The sequence below is a fragment of the Lemur catta genome, chromosome 5 (assembly GCF_020740605.2).
Source record: "Lemur catta isolate mLemCat1 chromosome 5, mLemCat1.pri, whole genome shotgun sequence".
NCBI lineage: Eukaryota > Metazoa > Chordata > Mammalia > Primates > Lemuridae > Lemur > Lemur catta.
Genome location: NC_059132.1, coordinates 63329457 through 63349959, shown reverse-complemented (window position 1 = coordinate 63349959; position 20503 = coordinate 63329457). Strand labels below are relative to the sequence as shown.

Genomic DNA, 20503 nt, shown 5'->3' with positions numbered 1-20503 from the left:
ATTGTAATATTCCCTTAATCCCTTTTAGTGTAGAACAGTCTCCCAGCTTTTTGTTATTGTTTGATCAAAAGCTTGAGGCTGAGCACCATTGAAGAGCAGAAATAATTTGCAGCCCCTACAAGTGTGTTGTGCTATTTCAAGTGTGTTATGCTATTTCATTGAACTAAGTGTGTTGAAAAGTAAAATAATTTGCTTATAGCTAACGGCCAAATTCCGCTTCTGTGAATGGTGCTTGCTTACTCAAATGCTTGGTAAACAAGGCCCAGGCCCTGGGGGGTGACTGCAAATAACTTACTGATAAAGGGGCCGAGGCATGATCAGCACGTAAACAGCCTAACAGCCAGGGCAACATTCCTAATCGCACGTAAATGGCTTGTGCAGGGTGTGTGTGTGTGGGGGGGGGTTTGGGCAATCAATATTGGACAATCTTTTGTAACAAGCTGTAGCAAAGAATATAAAAGGGCATATGTCCCATTGAACGGGGTCCTAGTTCGTAAAGAGACCACTGCGTTGGTGCTCTGGGACTTGGACCCTGGCTCGAGCCAGCCAATAAACTCCTTTGCCTTTTGCAGCCTTGGACTCTGCCATTCTGTTCCTGGGGCGGAACGGGGAACGGTTCTAACACCATGGCTCACATCTTTAATCCTAGCATTCTGGGAGGGCGAGGCAAAAGGATCGCTTGAGGTCTGAAGTTCACTTGAGATCAAGGTTTTGAGACCAGATTGAACAAGAGCAAGACCTCAATCTCTGCCGACAATAGAAAAACATTAGCCGGATGCGGTGGCACACGCCTGTAGTCCCAGCTACTGGGGAGGCTGAGGCAGGAGGATCGCTTGAGCCCAGGAGTTTGAGGTTGCCGTGAGCTAGGCTGACGCCACGGCACTCTAGACTGGGCAACAGAGCGAGACTCTTATCTCCAGAAAATAAAAATAAATAAAATGCAAGCTTTCGAAGCTGGCTTCCCTTCCCAGTAGGCACCACCCTTGACCTAATTAGAATCTCTGTGGGTGAGGCCTAGGATTTGGGGTTTTAACCAGCTAGCAGGTGCTTCGGTTTGCACGCAAGTATGAGAACCATTTATAGACCTTACAGGCTGTTAAGGTGAATAGGACTAGATTTCTGATTATCGACTTTAACTGAGAAAATAAAATGATGCCTGAGCCACCCTGAACATTAAGCTACACTTGGAGTAGAAATAGATTATAGCCCTCAAGTAACCACGAAGGGATTCGAACCCTCAATCTTCTGATCCGAAGTCAGACGCCTTATCCATTAGGCCACGTGGTCCTTGGCTAGTGACAACTACCAATTTGTTGCAGGAAAATAATATCCTTTTCGTGAGCTGCAAAGTAATACTGTAGTGAAATCATTATTTAAACCAAGGAATTTCCAACCCCTGAAAAAATCTTACAGTCTAATTGGGGGAAGAAGTTTAATCTAACGGTCAAAAATACAGTGAAGTTTCAAGTGGATAACTACAAAGGGCAAGAATGTGGTGCTTCAATAACTAATAATAGAGTACTTTATCTGTTCATGAGAATCAGGGAGAAAGGCCACCCTGAGGAAAGAATGGTTGAGTTGAGAGCTGCTGAAGAAGAGGCGCAGATAGAACTGGATTGCTTTACACACCCAGGGAACCACCGTTGTCTTGCGATGCTTCCAGGTAAAGATTGTGGGTTAAACACAAGAATTTACTTACGTGCACGCCTCAAATCCCACTCAAGCAATGTTAAAAAATAAATTCAAATAGGACAAAAGTTCAGGAGAGGAGAAAACAGAAACAAAATTTGGTAATCTGGAAAGACAATTGAAGAGTGATCATTGATTTGTCAGCCCTGAGAAAGCTAAATCTTAAACCAGGAGTGGGAAAAGCAAAGAGGCTATAGATTTACGCCATTGAACTCCCTTCTCCATCCTCTTCTCCTATGCCAGGTTCAGGAATTGTCAGCACTAGCTTCATCTGGAAACTGCCTGTGTGAGCTCAACTGGGCCTCCTTCCAACTTCCTCAAATTCATATGTTGAAGCCCTAACCTCCAGTACTTCAGAGTGTGACAGTATTTGGAGACAGGTTACTTAAAACGGTAATTAAGGTAAATTGAGATCATAAAGGTGGGCCTTAATCATAAGGGCTGATGTCCCTATGAGAAGAGGACACAGACACATAGAGGAAAGACCATGTAAAGACAGAGGGACAAGATGGCCACCTGCAAGTCAACATGAGAGGCCTTGGAAAAAATCAGTCTTGACTGGCACCTTGATCTGGGACTTGTAGTCTCCAGAACTATGAATAAAATAATTTCTGTTGTTTAAGCCACCCAGTCTAGTGTTTGTTACAGCAGCCCTGGTAAACTATTATAATACACTGCCCCTCCTCCATCCTAGAAGATGGGAAGTTATTTTCTTGAAATAGGAAAATATCGGGTTTCTAGGCTGGAGCAGGAATTTTCAAACTTTCCCCTACATGACAATCACCTGGAGGGCTGGTTAATACATAGACTGTTGGGCCCCACCTCCACTATCTAATTCAGTAGGTATGGGGTGTGGCCAATAATTCGCATTTCTGAATTCTTCGCAGCTGCCGATCGGGTAGCACTTTTTGAGAATCAGTGGGACATGGGGCTAGTAGAAGAAAATGGTAAGGGCTTAATTAAACGTTAGCGATTTGTTTGGGGTTATTGTTGTGAACTGAATAGCAGGTGTATGCAATAGAGACCAGAGGCCCCGGGTTCTGTCTGAGAAGTGAGCGTTTCATGAGGAGGTGCCCTTCAGGTTGGGTCCTTGAGGCCCAGCAGGTTAAGGATGGGGTGGGTGTGTGGATAGGATTGAGCGCAGTAGGCACCGCTAGGTCAGGTACAGCAGGGCAATGCAAGGCTGGAAGTCTCCAGAAGAAGAAGTCTAGTGAATTGAAAAGAAAAGTACTAGTACAAACTTCACAGCCGTTCCTATTCCTATTTTACCGCGGATTTAAACCCAATACGTAGAAGATTTTTCTGAAAGCGGGAAATTTTGACAAATGGAAAGCTTGAACGTGAACAACTGAGTTTTTACCATATGGATCATTTGGGTTTGGGGTTAATATTTAATCTGGTCAACCCAAACCAAGATTTAGAACTCCCCTTGTATAACCTTTCTCAATGAAACCTTAGCGGAGCTGTGAACAGTGTGTGTTGGAGGGAAAGAATCAAATCAAATAATAAAAAAATAAATCCTTTTGGTGGGGGGGGGGGAGAGAAAGAGGAAATAATTTTAGATTCTTAACTTAAAGTGAAAAAGTGTTGTGCCTGTGACCTTGTGGCGCAACGGTAGCGCATCTGACTCCAGATCAGGAGGTTGTGTGTTCAAATCACGTCGAGGTCAAAGGTGGTAGTGTTTTGGGTGGGGGTAAAGCTGATCCAGCTAAGTGGATGATTCGCTAAGCGGACTTTACTCTGAGATGTATCTAATTGGGCCTGGATAGAAAACTTGAGACCCTGGAAACTGTGAGGACAAAGAGAATAGACTTACCTACCTTGCCAGTGGAAAACAAGCCAAACTTTGTAAAACAGTTTTAAAGTGATTTATTCTGAACCAAATTTGAGGACCATGACCTGGAGCCATACCCAAGAAGCCTTGAGCAAATTCTGTGGTTGGGTTACAGTTTGGTTTTATACATTTCAGGGAGACAGGGGTTACAGGTAAAGTCATGCATCAATACATGGAAGGCATACATTGGTTTGGTCTGAAAAAGTGGGCCATATCGAAGCCGAGGCTTACAGGTTACAGATGGGTGTAAAGATTCTTTGACTTGTAATTGGTTAAAGACATGAAGCTTTGTCTAAAGGCTTGCAATGTTTTAAGATAAGGAGGTCTGTTAATCAGAGACAGGCCACTGGATGTATATTTGTTGTGTAAACTGAGGACCTGCAGGTTTGTCTTGCATATCGTTAGGCCTGTTAATGGATTAAAAAGGACATCTCCAAGAAGGGAGGGGAGCATGGTGAGGCATGTCTGATCTCCCTCCTCGTGGCAGGCAATTTAGTTTTAGGATATCCCCTCTGCCAAGAAGAGGTCCATTCAGTCAGTGGGTGGCAGGGGAGCCTTAAGATTTTAGTTTAATTCATGGCTTTCACAGAGATTCAGTGGGATTCATCTGTTTTGCCCTTGGCTTGCTGTTGAACTCCCCTCTTGGACAGTGCATCTTTTGCCATCCTCTTTAAAGGGAGATTTAATCTAAACGCTCTCCTTTGGCATCAGAGACCTTAGTGTCCTGTTTTCCTCTTTCTTCTCTTATCACTTCTTCTCATGTCCTTTACCTGCAGAGGACCTCCACGTGGAACACTAAATGTTGGTGTTTTTCTGAGGCTCATCCTCAGCCCTCTTTGCTTCCTGACTCTTCCTTTGGTTATCTGCCTAAAGCACTTTGTGAGTTCTCACCCTTGTCTCCATCCTCAAGACTTGGAGCCATCCTGAACACTACCTCTTCTTCTCAGTCGAGCAGTGAGTTGTGCAGTTTTTCCTCCTCATGTGTTATATCCTGTCTGTCCCCTTCTTTCCATTACCACAATGGCCTCTTTGCTTCATCTTTTATCTCTTGCCAGGGATCATGACTCGCATCTCTTAACTCGCCTTTGCAAATCTCTTTTGTTCAGTTAAATCAGTGTCCTTATTCTTATTTTTTAAAAAGTTAATTTTATTTTTAATCGACAAATCATGATTGTATACATTTATAGGATACAATGTGATCTTTTGATAATATTATGCTTGTCTTTAAATGCAAGTCTTATCCTGACATTCTCCTGCTTAAAACAAAAACAAAACAAACCAACTGACTTTGCTTAACAGTCCTCTGTCTCACTGGCCTTCTTTCAGTTCCCCAAATGCATTTTGCTCCTTCCCACCACAGGGCCTTTGCCCCTGCTATTTCCTCTGTAAGGATATTCTCTGTTCCATGCATGATTGAGACACTCATCTTTTAGGGGTTAACAATAACAACCCCTGAGGGCTAAACAAGTCTGTGTATTTCACTGCTGCACTCCTAGTGCCTGGCCAAGTGTCTGGTACACAGAAGGCACTTAATAATTTTTGAGAAACTATGGGAGGAGAGGGCAGATTTTACTATGGCTTTGCTAAAAACCTTTATAAAGGTAGCAGAGTGGTGCAGTAGTCGCATGCTGGCCTGGTAACTCAGGGAACAACGAGTGGAAACCATCTTTTACCATGTCTCCTTCTTTCTTTCCCACAAAATGAACCTATGCAATGAAGGATTAAGACTAGTTACCTTACTAAGAATGCACTGAATTACAGTATTTTTATGTTACTTAGGATCAAAGAATGTCACAAAATACATTGATCTATCTTTTGCCTTATAAGGAAGTGAAAAAGATAAATTTTTCTCTCAAAACAGGAAAAAAGGATAATTGTCATTTAAAAAAAAATCAAGCATGCATTTTTTTACTTTACTGTATTCCTAAAAGGTATACAGTTAGAGTTCTGTCAAATTGTATGGTAGTATTGCACCTCTATACTAGCTAGTATTATTTTCTCTGTCTTGTTCCTCACTGTAACAATTGTATTAATATTAGTTTGCTAGGGTTACCATAACAAACACCAAAATACCACAGACTGGGTGGCTTAAACAACAGAAATTTATCTTCTCACACTTCTGGAGGCTGGCAGTCTGAGATCCAGGTGTCAGTCAAATTGATTTCTTCTGGAGAAGAAAATTCCAGAGAAAGTGCAATTTCACTGTTTTACTAAACTTGGAAACAATACAAACATAGCTATATAATGATAATGAAAGAGCCTGTTAGCAAGCATTGGTGGTTCAGTGGTAGAATTCTCGCCTGCCACGCGGGAGGCCCGGGTTCGATTCCCGGCCAATGCAGCCTCTGTGTTTTCCCGAAAGTAAATTATTTTCGAATGAACTCACAAAGCGAGAAAAGTTTGAAGTAACCTTGACTCCGTGCAGTATCAGGGGCTGGCTGAGAGCAGTCGGAGCTTTTGCAATTTCAATTTAAAAATTATGTCAATTAGCATGTGGTTGGTTTTCCAATAACCTGAAACGTAATCCGGTCTGAGTTCCAGTGAACTCTAGTACACCTGATTTGAGTTTTTCGGGAGAAAATCTAAACTGCTGTTATTTGGTGGTAGAGTGTAGCTGCGTGCAGATTATCAACGTGCTTTTCCCATTCTTCGAGGTAAACATTAAAAATATAATAGATCATTTGGAAGCAGAAAGATAAAAAATTATGGCTTGAATAAGTCATTGAAACATTGTGACATATGCTGGCAGAGTGGCGCAGCGGAAGCGTGCTGGGCCCATGACCCAGAGGTCGGTGGATCGTAAGCCATCCTCTGCTATGAAAAAGCGTACCTTTTGACGGTCTGAGACGCTAGAGAAAAATAAGGGTTGAATAAGGTTTCTCACTGACTTCCTATCAAAGATTTGCGGACCACAAATGGTTGTGTAAGAATCCACAAGGTAATTTGTTAGAAACTCTTGTTTCTGGTGTCCAATACGGTAAATCTTAATTACATATGGATAGTCGGTCATTCAGTCTCCGGATTTGGAGACCACTACATCTGTTAGGGGTTGGCATGCGCCCCCCTTACCGTCTTGTATATCAGGTAAGTTTTGCAATTTGCAATAACTCCTGCTACCAAATTGTAAATATTCAAAATCATGATTTTTTTAGCAGGTTGACATGTACTTCAAAACCTTTGTCGGAATCAATAAATCGAAAGATACGTTTGAAACAGGAAAGATATTATTCCTCATGGGAATAGATCCAGTTTAGTAAGGAAGGTGCGTAGTCGTGGCCGAGTGGTTAAGGCGATGGACTTGAAATCCATTGGGGTTTCCCCGCGCAGGTTCGAATCCTGCCGGCTACGAAGGAATGTTTTGTTTGCAGGCACCCAAACATGTTTCATACCTATGCAATCATACAAAGCAGCACGGAATATGTTGCATATCCCTCCACTATTATCTTTCTACATAAAATTTGGAGAGGATGGTTGTAGTCCTTTCGTGTAATAAGGCATAGATAAAAGTCTTTGCACGTGTTACTTAGGAAAGCACCTGAAAACACTAGCAATTTGAGGCCGCTATAAAGATACTGTAAAACTGCCCAGGCTATTATGTCTTTAACACTTCTTGAAATGCTGTCTCCCTATCTGAATCCAGCTCATGTCTGACTTCCAAAACCTCACCTGCCTTTAACTTTTGGAATCCATATCTCAAACAGAAATTTCCATTTTTACCTACCCTCTGGATCCTCGTATCATCTCACTTTCTGAGATCACAACTGCAGAGAGGAAATACCAGATAGAGAATTTTCAAAAACGTTGCATAGACGTCCTAAGTCAGAGATTTATCAGTGTCCACACTTCCTCTATAAACCCGTAGGTAGATGAATGCTCATGGCCCAGGTTAAGAATTTAGCAAATGCACAGTTCTGATTTTGCAAGGCAACGCCGGTACTCAGGCTGACCATGGACAGGTTAGAACAATTCCAAGGAAAGGGGAGCTCTATTAATACTTTTTGCCGGCTGGTGCAAGTTTGCAGCTGTCTTGGAATCTAGGAACATGCACCTATTTTGAGAATCCAAAGTGGAAAACATTCCCATCAGACTAATTTAACATGCCGCACTAATGCTGTCAAAAATGTAGCAGGTAACTCTCTTTGTTGTTGGCCCTGTGGTGTAATGGTTAGCACTGTGGACTTTGAATCTAGCAATCCGAGTTCAAATCTCGGTGTGGACCTAGAGTTCTTTCGCTGTCGTTTTACCTCCCCTTCTCTCAAATTACATTGTACCGGGAGGAAGGAGATTACTTGCGCAACTAAATACCCCGTTAAAGTTAGCAATAGGATGCCTCACTGCAGAGCAGCACCCTGTACTCTTTCACCTTGAATTCTACATCTATCCTCTCTTTCCTTTTCATTTTTGTTGGACGCCAGTGTTGCCCCATATTTAGATTATCGTCCGGATGCTAGAGGACACTTCTTTCACATACTGGACCTCAGTTCTTTCCTTTTTAAAATAATATACAATGGGCTCCTGTTCCGTCAGTTTCTAATATGAACTTAGTCTTGGGAAGTGTGTAATATGTGTGAACCTTTTGGATCCTCTGCTATCAGGTATGCAGCAGATATTCTATTGCTGTTTCTTACCTTAAAACTGTAGTCCACAAGTACTGAACACTGTAACAGTACCTTCAATCAATATTTAAAGATTTTCCAAGTGTTCTTTTTTTTTTTTTTTTTTTTTTTCCCTTGCCTCCAGTGGTGGCCCCATGGTGTAATGGTTAGCACTCTGGACTTTGAATCTAGCGATCCGAGTTCAAGTCTCGGTGGGACCTGTTTTGATTTCTGTGACCTGTGTTTCTCTCAAATCGCTAGTACATCCCAGTCCATGGATTTATCTCCTGCGCGGTATTTCCTCTCTCCTCATCCTCTTATGCTACTAATTCTAATTTCTGGTTTTTGAAGAGTATCTTGTCCTTGTAGAATCTTCACTTTTTCTCCTAATACCTACTTTTGCCTGGGTTCCCAAAATTTGTCAGATCCTAAGTTAGCTGTGTGCTCAGAATGCTCAACAGTTCATGTGTCAGGGGCCCCTCCAGTGAATGTTTTCTTCTTTGGAGCCCCCTCAAAATGTGTTGGCCTAATGCAAGTATATACATTAAGAATTGCAGCAGCCAGCTCCTCATGTAAGGATTCCAAAATATAATGGTTAGCACACAGGACTCAGAATCCAGGAATTTGAGTCAAAATCTCTTTGGGACTTTAGGAACATCTTGTTGATTTTTCCTCTGTGGTTCTCCATTTCGTCTCTTCTTCTCCATTAGCTCACCTTTGAGGTTTGTTGTGCAAAGGTACCATGGTGTAATGGTTAACCCTCTGGACTCCAAATACAGGAATCCCAGCTGTTAGTGGGATTCTGAATTCCTTCTATTGACTCTCCACAGTTCAAAACATATCCTCTGTGATTTCAATAACATGAAAAGAGCCCCATGAACTCCTCTGGCCTCTAAAAGTTGTTCCAGAATAAGCTCTGTAAACTTTCTTTCGGCTCTTCAGCCCTAGTCACGGTAGCGTCTTAGTGCCTCTGTATTAGTTTCCTGTTGCTGCTGTGAGTAACAATTACCACAAATTTAGTGGCTTAAGAAAATATGAAATTATTTCTTACAGTTTTGGAGATCAAAAGTGTAGAATCAAAGTGTCAGCAGGGCTATATATCTTCTGGAGACTTCATAGGATTCATTTGCCATGTGGGCCTCACCAACATGCCGCTTATTTCATCAACGCACATAAACTGAGAAGGCAATAGTTCAAATTTCTTGGTTGGATGGAAGTCTTGATCTTTTTTAACCTAATCATGAAAGTGACATCTGTCACATTTTCTATATTTTATAGGTTAGGAGCAAGTCACTATGTCTAGCTCCCACTTAAAGGGAGGGGATTACACAAGAAGTGTGCCCACTACACTGTGTTTTAAATACCCTAGAGACCCCAAGGTGGAATGAGCTCTGACTGGTGCTGGCCTACTGCTATGACTGACACTTTGCAGGTCTCTTCTTTCCATAGTCAGGAAGTGCTATACTGAGAGCAATTCCTGGTACCTCCCGTTGAGAAAATTATCTCGTGGCTGAAACTTTTTTAGTTTTTCTTTATATATCTTCCTTTATGATTATCAAGGCTAACATAGTGAGACTTCTCTACAGAAAAAGTTTTTTTTAATAAAATAAATAAATAAATAAATAATCTCTAGGAATACTGCCCTGACATGGATATTTCTCAAAAGTTTCCCATGGATTCCAATGTGCAGCATGGAGAACCACTGAGCTAATTTTTCCCTGACCACCCTGTTTAAGTTGTCTCTGCTCAAATGCATTTACCGCCTTCTGACATACCATATATTTGATTTTTTTTTTTTTTTTTTTTTGAGACAGAGTCTCGCTTTGTCGCCCGGGCTAGAGTGAGTGCCGTGGCATCAGCCTAGCTCACAGCAACCTCAAACTCCTGGGCTGAAGCGATCCTACTGCCTCAGCCTCCCGGGTAGCTGGGACTACAGGCATGCGCCACCATGCCCGGCTAATTTTTTTCTATATAGATTTTTAGCTGTCCAAATCATTTCTTTCTATTTTTGGTAGAGACGGGGTCTCACTCTTGCTCAGGCTGGTCTTGAACTCCTGACCTCGAGCAATCCACCCGCCTCGGCCTCCCAGAGTGCTAGGATTACAGGCGTGAGCCACCGCGCCCGGCCCCCATATATTTGATTTTTAAGTTTTTAATTGCCTCATCAGGGCAGGGAATTTTGTGTGTAGTATATAAAACTGTACTTAGAACAGTGACTGGTACATATAAGATACTTAATTAATATTTGTCAAAAGATTGAATGAATGAATGAATCAATGGACTCTTTAGGCCCAGGTTTGTTTATTATGCTTTATAATTCCTAATCCCAACACTACCAACACCAAGTAATTTTTTTTTTTTTTTTTGGAGACAGAGTCTAACTCTGTTTCCCAGGCTAGAGTGCCATGGCATCAGCCTAGCTCACAGCAACCTCAAACTCCTGGGCTCAAGTGATCCTCCTACTCTGGGCTTCCGAGTAGCTGGGACTATAGGTGCATGGCACCACACCCAGCTAATTTTTTTTTTTTCATAGTTAACAATAATTTATTATATTTCAGAATAGCTATAAGTTTTCAAATGTTCTCAACAAAAAGCAATGATAAATGTTTCAGGTGAATCATGTCCCAAGTACCCTGCCAGCTAATTTTTCTATTTTTAGTAGAGATGGAGTCTCATTCTTGCTTAGGCTGGTCTCAACCTCCTGTCCTCAAGTGATCCTCCTGCCTTGGCCTCCCAGAGTGTTAGGACTACAGGTGTGAACCACTGCACCAGGCTGAGAACAAGTCATTTTTTTTTTTCTTTCCAGAAACATTTTAGAATTTGTCACTCACTTAAGCTTTAAAACACTGAAACTTTGTATATTTTCCTGTTTTAGCTTGGCATGTTTTGAAACTGATTTGATACTTAATATGTTTGATACTTATTAAATCATCTCCTGCTACCTCCTTAGAGTATGCAATTTGAATCTTGATCATATTACAAATTTGATCTTTATTTTTCCTTCATCCTCATTTTCTTATTTATTGTATGTTACATCATGTCATAAAACACACACACATATATACTTATTTTTTTGTAATTATGTTGTGTATAGATGAGAAAAAGAAAAGCTGCCCCTGGCATCCAGGAACTGGTCTGACCCTATCCACTAGGCCTGGGTGTTGTCAGGAATGGGCCTGGTGCTCACAGCTAGGGCATGGGGTTCTTCTGTTGAATATAAACAATCTCACAGACAGAACATTAGCCTCAGACTGATCTTTCCGATTGTGATGAAATGATACAGAAACAACCAAACAAAAGACATATTAACAACAAAACATTTCATAATCTTGTCTAAGCACTGATAATAAAACAAAGTCACTATGTAAACCACAAAAATACCAAACATCAACTTCTACTAACTAATATGAAGCACCACTGCTTTTATAGTTTTAGCTTCATTCTATTCTTACCTCCCTCTAGATAAAATTTATGAAGCTACCTAATTACAGAATTATGCCCTCCCTTCCTGACAGCATCCAATCCAGAAGAAAGCCCTGCTTCCTTTTTCACCCTCCCTGAAATCACCCAACACAAGCACAAAAAAAGAGGTATTTGTAAACACCTTTTTGCTGAGATTCTCCAAGGTTTCTTATGATGTGTATTCTTCCTACTTGAAGCAGCAACAAACCCATTTTATCCAACTCTAGGTGTATTCCTGGTAGTCTTTGGCTGGAGGGCATAGAAATAGGTAATAATAATATAAAATGACAATACTAAATTACCATTTTTTGATCACATTTCTTTGTACAAAATAAACAAGATAAAACAAAAACCCCTGTGATGGCTCTACAATTCTTCAAGATACAGTTCAAAATCTTTGGTCTGACATTCAGAACCAATCACAATCTGACCTTAACTCACCACTCCTACTTTTTCACCAATCACCCACTTGGGCTTCCAGAAGAGGTTGATAGTTATTATTTCTCAGAGACATTAGTGTAATCATATGGTAGGCATCCTTCTGAGAATCCTACAGAGGAGTGTCCAGGGATGCAACAATAATTACAACTGGTTTAATGATGCTGTTCATAGTGTTCATATACATGGCCAAATAGAAAAAAACAAAATCTAATTTGATTTTAAAAGGAAAAGCAGTCACTAACTGCATTCTCCTTTGTTAATTTCTCCCAATCCCCCCCCCTTAGGAAGTGTACTTTGTCGTCTTTATTCAGCCTCACCCGTCCCCTCTCCAGTCTCCCTTCTAGTTTTTTTTTTTAATTGAAGTAAGAGGGCCATTTACAGAGAGCAGAAACATCAATTTCATCACTGAAAACATACACTAAAACGATAGAAATTGCGAAACAAAACTCTGTTGAGTAAATAAATAAATTTTTCGTGAGTATGGTTGGCATGTGGGACGAGGTGGCCGAGTGGTTAAGGCGATGGACTGCTAATCCATTGTGCTCTGCACGCGTGGGTTCGAATCCCACCCTCGTCGTTCGGTGTTTAGTCCCTCCGCTGTTTCGTGGGCGTGAGATTTTCTGCCAGCGTGTACAAAGCGGGGGAGCCTTCGGAAAAACGAAAGTCCTAGCCGTTTGGACGAACAATTTTGTCTGCCAGCAACGGGTTCCCCCCTCATTTTATAGGGGATTGGTGGGAAGTTACGAGATTTAAACTCTCATAGCGGTGAACATATCAGGCAGAGGTGTGCTCACCGCTGTTTCAGGTTGTCGAAACACGGTTGTAGTTGGAAACTGATTCCCCACCTTCGATTTGTACTTAACCCTCTGCCCCAAGCAGCCCCTGGCCTCTCTCCTGCCAGATGGTGGTCCAGTGGTTGTAAATTACTCGCAACTGGCGAGGTTTCTTATAATACTGGTGTCTCTTCCCCTCTCTCAGATAAGATGAACCGTAATCTTTGGAGGCGGGGTCCAGTGGTCGGTGTTGCACTGGCCTTGGGTCATTCAAATGGGTCTCCCGGGTTGAGAACCACTGCAGGTGCCCTTCAGTCACTGCTCCCACCCACTCTTAAGACTTGGTTTCCTTATTTTGGCAGTTTTTATCTAATCCTCTTTGACTTTTAAGTCTCATGCACGTTTCCAGGTCCAGGGCTTTCTCTCAACACCTTATTATCACCTTCTCCACCAAACTCTGCCTTTATCTGACCACTGGTCCCTGTCTTTCAGGAGGAGAAATTGTCCACATGCTCTACGTTTGCCCATGCTGTTCCTTCTACCTGGAGGGTCTCTCCTTCCTTCTGGCAAAATCTTTTTGCAAGATCCAGATCAAATGTACTCCCCTCCCGTTTATGTGAATCTGCAAACAGAAAGCATCATTGTTCTCTTAATATTTTAATTGAATTAATTTAAATTGAAGGTCTTCTCCAGCTATTCCAACCTCTATTTATTTCTCCCTTCTTTGATCATCTTCTGTCACTTGTATCTTATTTTTAGAACATCATCCCATAAAATCTCCAGTCACCTGTTTTCACTTTATAGTAAACTATAGCAAGGTACTGTCTACATAGAGTAGAATAACAAAATTTTCAGGGATCATAAAAATGATCACTCTGAAAAATTTCTCTCCGTTTATCACCTGTCTTTTTTACATATGAGGGGAAAAAAGTAGGGAGCAGATAAACGAATTCTTTAAGAACCCACCTTTCCTTATTAAAAAACCAACCTTACAGTTTGTGGGAACCAAGTTGTTTCAGATCAAGTGGTTAAGGTGATGAAGTCTTTCCAATTGGTTCAAACCCTGACACTGGGATTGTGACTTTTGACAGAAAACTCTTCTGAAATATACTTCTTATAAATGCACAGATATCCCAAACCCTCTTGAGGACTGAAGCCTCAAACTCCTGGGCTCAAGAAATCCTCCCACCTTGGCCTCCCCAAAAGCTGGCATTACAGGTGCAAGCCACCATGACATAAGTGTGGCTTTTTTTTTCCTACTCTTTTTGAAAACATTTTATTTATTTTTTTAATTTTTGCTCTCCTGTCCTGCCCTCTCCATAAGTGTGGCTTTTTAAGACAATATCTGTTGTTGAATTTTATCTATGGTATATGTGGTTCAAAGATGGTTTACAAACTTTAACCCATTTAATCTTGGAAGTAAAAACTTGAGAGGTGATGATCTGGATTAGAAGCCATCTGGAAGTCTTCAGGAATTGGATGATATACTTCATATATTTTGTTTTTTCCCCAGTGAAGAATCAAAAATGTTTGATGTTGTGGATGGCTGAGCAGTCTTACTCCTCCCACCTCCCTCCTCAATTTACCTTCCTTGTATGTCCTTGGCTTTCCATCTTTGCACATTGTAAACATTCAAAAGATATTTATAAAATAAACACTTGAAGTCATATGGGATATGTGTGTGTGCGTGGTGTTGGTGGAGGGAGGAGAAGGATTGAGACCTCATCTAGGCAGAACGGAATGTACCCAGGTTATTTGTCACTCCTGTTTTTGGTCTCATAAGATTATATATCATTCCTTTCCATAAACACCAAACAATGATTTGAAATGTGCTCATATCCCTTTGTGGTGTTACAAAGTAGGGAGGTAGATTTGGGGCAATTTTCCCTGTGTCCTTTACCTCTTTTAAACCCAAAGTTCCTATTTTTCCTTTAATACTAAAGAAATTAGTTTTGCTGTATTTTAAGAATGAGGTGCCAAGTTGAACTGTACCCACATCGTAAAGTACAGCCATCCATATCAGCTTGGCCTAAAGCTGTTGACCTTCAACACACAGATGCTTATTGTTATACATTTTTAAGTATTTGTGTTCTTTTGTCATGGGGAAATAACTGACTGAAACACATAGTCTTTGCTTCTTACAATTCATAATAAAAATCATTATGTTTTTGAACTGTAGGGGAGAAAAAATTTTACCTCTATCTTTTTAGAATTTTTCCCATTGGGCCTGATAATTAAATTGACGTAAGACATCAACAGGACAAAAGCATACAAATTCCTTTAATACAAATTTTACATGGTACAGGAACCTTCAGAAGGAAATGAAGATGCTATTATGCAGTTTGAGCTGAACATTTACATACTGAATATGACAAAAAGTAGTCAATTATACAAATGTAACAAGGCAAAGTGGCTTGGGCTAGCATAGTTAATTGGGTTGAAAAGTGGCTACAAGGACAAGGACTAGTATAACAAGGTTTGTATAGATTTCCCTAGGCCTCAATTTCCCATTCTTGATAAGGATTATTCTTTCTGGTTTACAGAGGACTTCTTTCACATGGCAATTTCATCTTTTGATTTTAAGAAACAGAGGGAAGATCAGAGTAGTTTTCTTGCACCTGTTGTTTTCAAATGTCTTTAACTCAAAATAGTCAATATGCTAAAGTGGTATATTTTTAACTCCTTCAGAATCTATTTCTTCTAATATACAGTATAATTTATTATATATTCTATAATATACTTATTCATTTTGTGTTTTCTGTGTTGATTCCTTCCTTCTTCCCCCACCCCCAAACCTCTTAGGCCATGGATTTTTGTGTATTTTTTTCACTGTGATCCTGGAATCCTAGATCCTATATTCTATTATAGAATCCTAGTTCCTAGAATAGTGGCTGCGGCAGTGGGGTTGTGGCGGGGAAGAGTGTAGGTGCTTCATAAACATTTACAGAAGTCCCCCGTTATTCAAGGTTTCATTTTCTGTGATTTCAGTTAGCCACAGTGAACTGAGGTCTGAAAATTGATGAGCATAGTAAAATAAGGTATTTTGAAAGACAGAGAGAAAAATTACATTCATATAACTTTTACTAAAGAATGTATGTTGTTGTAATTGTTTTATTAGTTATCTTTTACTATGCCTAATTTATAAACTAAACTTTATCATAGGCATGTATGTATAGAAAAAACCATAGTCTTTATGGAATCGGTACTATGCATGGTTTCAGGCATCCACTGGGATCTTAGAATGTGTCCCCTGTTGATAAGGTGGGAACTGCTGTTTTAAGTTTATGAATCTGTTTTGCCCCCATCCAACTGAGCCAAACTCCCAGTGTTTGTGATTCACATCTAGAAATCTTTCTCCTTTATTTTTGTTCTTCCACTCACTTTTTTTATCCTTCTCTAATGAGTGGTTTTTAGGTTTTTTTCTTTCTCTTGAATCCCTTTCTCAATGCAGAGAGGCTTATGCATTTATCAGAGGTTGCATATATTTTCATTTTCTGGATTTGGGACAAGCTCCTAAATTCCAGTGGCCATTTAGGACTCAGGATGTCCACACATTGCCCTATCTTTTTCAATTTCTCCCTTTTGACATTTCCCAGTTTGGAAAATCTCTCTTTCATAACCTTTCCTATCGGTGCAGGGGCAAAAGAAAGAAAAAGAAGAGGGAAAAAATTTGTGTCAGAGACATTTTTATCTTCTTGGAGCAGAATTTCTACTTCCATTAAATACTTGGGGAGGGTGTGGATCCTCTGGAGAAAGTCTTGTTCATCCTCTGATACAGAGGATTAGATATTGGTCAGAGAGAGAGGAGGAAGCTTCTCTATGTTCTCAGAATTCAGAAAAAAGGTGAGCACTATGAGTATTCTCAACTATAACTTTACTCACTTTCAAAGGTTGTTCTTAGGCAGGGCCATGTGGCTTGGGAGGTGGAAGTGGAGAGGATGGCTTGAGCCCAGGAGTTTGAGGCTGCAGTGAGCTATGATTGTGTCACTGCATTCCAGCCTGTGTGACAGAGTGAGACTCTGCCTCGAAGAGGTTGTATCTTTTCTCTAGTTTATAAAAGGATGCTTAGTGTAAATGGTAGGTTTTTCAAGCAGGAAAGCGGAATGTTGTTTTACGTGACATGAGGACTGTGGGGACAAGAGTGACTTTAGTTTTAAATATTAATCCACCTGACTAACCTGGAGTCTGGTATTGCCTCCAAAATGTCTAGTTGATGTTTCTTTATGTAGAAACACCTACTCATTTTAAGTTTCACCTTCCCTCTAAACCAATCCTTGTTGTTGCTTGCTGCATACACCACAGGCTGTGGCTCCTGTAGCCACCTACACATTACTTCCAGAGCATCTATACCTTTTCCCCAAGATAGAAGCCCTGGGTTTAGGGGCTGAAGGGTGGAGATCTACCTGTCTTGCAGTGCCCCACCACTCTCTGTCTGATATCCCCCTAATAATCACCTCTTACTGACAAAATGTATTTGTCTGCCTCCTTCTTTGGTTTCTTGGCTCCTCCTGCATCTGGGGGTCAATTTGCCTATATGGCCCTATCACAGAACAAGGACATTGACATTTTTTACTCCAAGAAATCTCAAAGTCTGGAAACCAATGCTAAATCTCCAAGTTTTTAATACAATTTGAAATCTATAGATGATTAAAGGAAACCAGAATCACACAGAAGAACTAAGAAAAAGGCTGGGGACAGGAAGAAGTAATTATTACTGTGTTTTAATATTTGTTGCTTTGACCTAGAAACACCCTTATGGCCTCCATGTGATTTAAACCAATGTTCTCATCTGGGTGGAGTCAAATGCTGTATGTTTTACCATGATGTCAACAATTGGAAATTACTTTTCCTTAATCTTAAAAATTATTATTAAATTCAATTATTTAGGCACACAAAATGGGTTTTAATTATTTTGCGCAGCTGTCTTCCTGGTCTTTCTGTTTGCGCACACACATTGTAACCAGTTGGGCTCTTTTTAATGACCTTTATATTTCTGCTCAGTGTAGGATTGAATATGAGCTGTTATCGTCCTTTTAAGAGCAACAAAACCAAAGCAAAAAAGTTAAGATGGAAAGAGAGGGGAAGAGTGAAACTTTGGTAGCAGCAGCAGCCAAAACTCTGTAGGACATGGGGACCTAGGAGAGGAGCGTGAAGAGATTGAGGCCTAGTGCTAAATCAGAGGGAAAAAGCTATAGGTTTCCTACTGTGATAGCCAGTGGGGCCTGGGGTTGTCTGAAACTCAACAGTTTGACAGAGATTGACTTACAGATCTGAATTCCTTTTTTCAAGAGGCTCAGGACAAACTGAAAAAGGCTCTTAAAATCCAGACTTGGGGAGAACTTCAGAGACTCCCAATACTGGATGGTTTCATTTCGGTTTTAACTTTCGGCCTGCCTTCACTCTGGCACTCGATCTCCCAAGGCCTTTGAGAACGTCTCCTTCTTCCCTTCAAAAAGGAGGTGAAAGAAAGAAAATTGTTGAGAAAAACGGTGATTTTTTTTTTCTTCTCCAATGACGCTGGGTAATCGAGTTTTGTACAAGTGCCTAAAACGCAGCACCAAAGTAACCACAGAGGGATTCGAACCCTCAATCTTCTGATCCGAAGTCAGATGCCTTATCCATTAGGCCACGTGGTCCCCTGAATCATATTCTCTAGTGCAACATTTAGAAAGTAGAATGAGCTTTCTGCCCCGTACTGAGTATTCCGTATAATGAATGACCCAAAGGCAAGGGCATCTGTGGCTCCCGTGCTTTTTAGCCATTGGGAAAATGGAGGTTATTTGCGGCCACAGAGTCAGGATTTCTGAACGGTTGAGATTATCTCAGTCTTGTGGTACATGGGTACTCCATGGAGAAAAAGTTTCCTCTACGACTCCCAAAGCAAAAAAAGTGGAATTTATGGGAACTAAATTATGCAGAAATATTATTTGCACTGAGAGATTTTTAAAATTAAGGTTACTCAGGGTTTATTCCATATTGATGCTCACCCACACCCACCATTTACAGACTCTAGGTAACTGGGGTATCTGCCTAGACAGTTGTCAAGGAAACTGCACCTGGAAGGCAGTTTTACCACGAGGCAACATCTGCAAGATCGTCTCTCTTGCCATCCTGCATGACCTCTACGACAATTTTCCCTTCCTCACACCGTTCTGGCACTTTCTCTGATTGTTATATGTGCTATCAGAGCACTTTTCATAGTATGCCCCTGTCTGAGGTGAGAAAAAAAGAGAATACCTTTCTTGGGGTTTCTCGGGAGTATAGAGAGGTCCAGGGCCATTACTGTTTTTGAGGCTGCCATATATTAAGAAGAAACACGAAATAGAAACAGAAACATTTTGACTATTAACAATATTTACATTAAATAGATGAATCACCATAAAAACATGATGCAGTAAAATCGTATTATGGAGAAGATATTTATACAATGTATAATATTTTGTAGAGTGCTTGGTCCCATAATGGAGTATAAATTTAAAGTTGTGTTTTGGATGGCTTCTTTCAAGCCTGTTAGTTAATCTCTGTGACCTCATGAACTCCATTTGATGATAATGTCAGCAGTCTGCACATAAGGCATTTCCTTAATTTTCTTAAATCGCGGACACTGGGAGCAAAGGCCCTCCTGGCTCATTTGTAATAGTCTTGGCTTTTCTTTCAATATATTCTCATGTATACATTTTTTAAAATTCTGCAATCATCTTTAACGTAGGGATTATTTAACCAGAAGATTCTTCTATCCCACAAAAATCTGAACATAGATATATTGCTCTCTTTCTCTTTTCCTGGAGGCAGAAATGTCAGTTGAAGGCTATTGCAATATTCGGAGGCATGATTATGGCTAAACCAACATAAGTAGTGCTGACAGAAGTAGTGAGAAGTGCTTGAATTCTAAATATATTTTGAAGGATTTGCTGATTAGATTGGGGATGTGAGAGAAATAGAAAAGTCATATATATCTCCAGGATATTTTTTGGTGTAACAACAAAGTTTGCATTTACTGAGATGAGGGTGACTTCAGGAGGAACACAGGAGGTGAATAGGAAGTGAATAGAACATAGTCATTTTTCTCTTCAAATCCTTCTCGTCACACGACCTCACCTCCATACTCTATCACACTGAATTATTTGTATTGTAGTTCCTTAGGAACCCTTAGCTATCATGTCTCCTTGTATTTGTTTCTTTTTCCTAGCATGCTCTTCTTGGCTGTCTGGCATTTTGACTCAAAACCTGCCACCATTCCAGAATTAGAAAATTGCTAAAGCAAAGTTAATGTAGCAAATCAATTTTAGTTTTCTTTTTATTTGCTTATTTATTTATTATTTCAGGAAATTATGGGGGTAAACGTGTTTTATGTTCTTGTAGCTTTGTTTTCAACATCTAGCTATGACATCAATTCTTAAAATCCGTTGTCTCTATATTGATAAATGAAAATTAATATCACAATTTCTACTATAACTACCTGTTTTTCTGACTTGAAAATCACCTGTGAGCAAATGGAAAGGAAAATTTAAATGTTACGTTTTTATTTTTTCAATTTTAGTTTTCATTTATCTCTGTAGATAAGTGCCATGATGATGGCCTTTAGTAAAATACTGGTTAACGTTCTGGGTAACTATAAGAAAAAAGAAAGGAACTTAGCAGAGGATGGTTTCGATCCATCGACCTCTGGGTTATGGGCCCAGCACGCTTCCGCTGCGCCACTCTGCTTC

General features: G+C 40.4%; 8 non-coding genes across 8 annotated transcripts; 5 read left to right on the top strand and 3 right to left on the bottom strand.

Moving 5' to 3' along the window:
• Positions 1-1214: 1214 nt before the first annotated feature.
• Positions 1215-1287, bottom strand: TRNAR-UCG. The gene has a single exon. It is a non-coding gene; the product is annotated as a tRNA-Arg (tRNA).
• Positions 1288-3286: 1999 nt separating this feature from the next.
• On the top strand, positions 3287-3358 carry TRNAW-CCA. The gene has a single exon. It is a non-coding gene; the product is annotated as a tRNA-Trp (tRNA).
• A 2435-nt stretch (positions 3359-5793) lies between these two features.
• On the top strand, positions 5794-5864 carry TRNAG-GCC. Its single transcript has one exon. It is a non-coding gene; the product is annotated as a tRNA-Gly (tRNA).
• A 925-nt stretch (positions 5865-6789) lies between these two features.
• On the top strand, positions 6790-6871 carry TRNAS-UGA. The gene has a single exon. It is a non-coding gene; the product is annotated as a tRNA-Ser (tRNA).
• Positions 6872-8267: 1396 nt separating this feature from the next.
• TRNAQ-UUG lies at positions 8268-8339 on the top strand. The gene has a single exon. It is a non-coding gene; the product is annotated as a tRNA-Gln (tRNA).
• Positions 8340-12516: 4177 nt separating this feature from the next.
• TRNAS-GCU lies at positions 12517-12598 on the top strand. Its single transcript has one exon. It is a non-coding gene; the product is annotated as a tRNA-Ser (tRNA).
• A 5759-nt stretch (positions 12599-18357) lies between these two features.
• On the bottom strand, positions 18358-18430 carry TRNAR-UCG. The gene has a single exon. It is a non-coding gene; the product is annotated as a tRNA-Arg (tRNA).
• Positions 18431-20429: 1999 nt separating this feature from the next.
• TRNAM-CAU lies at positions 20430-20501 on the bottom strand. Its single transcript has one exon. It is a non-coding gene; the product is annotated as a tRNA-Met (tRNA).
• Positions 20502-20503: the final 2 nt, after the last annotated feature.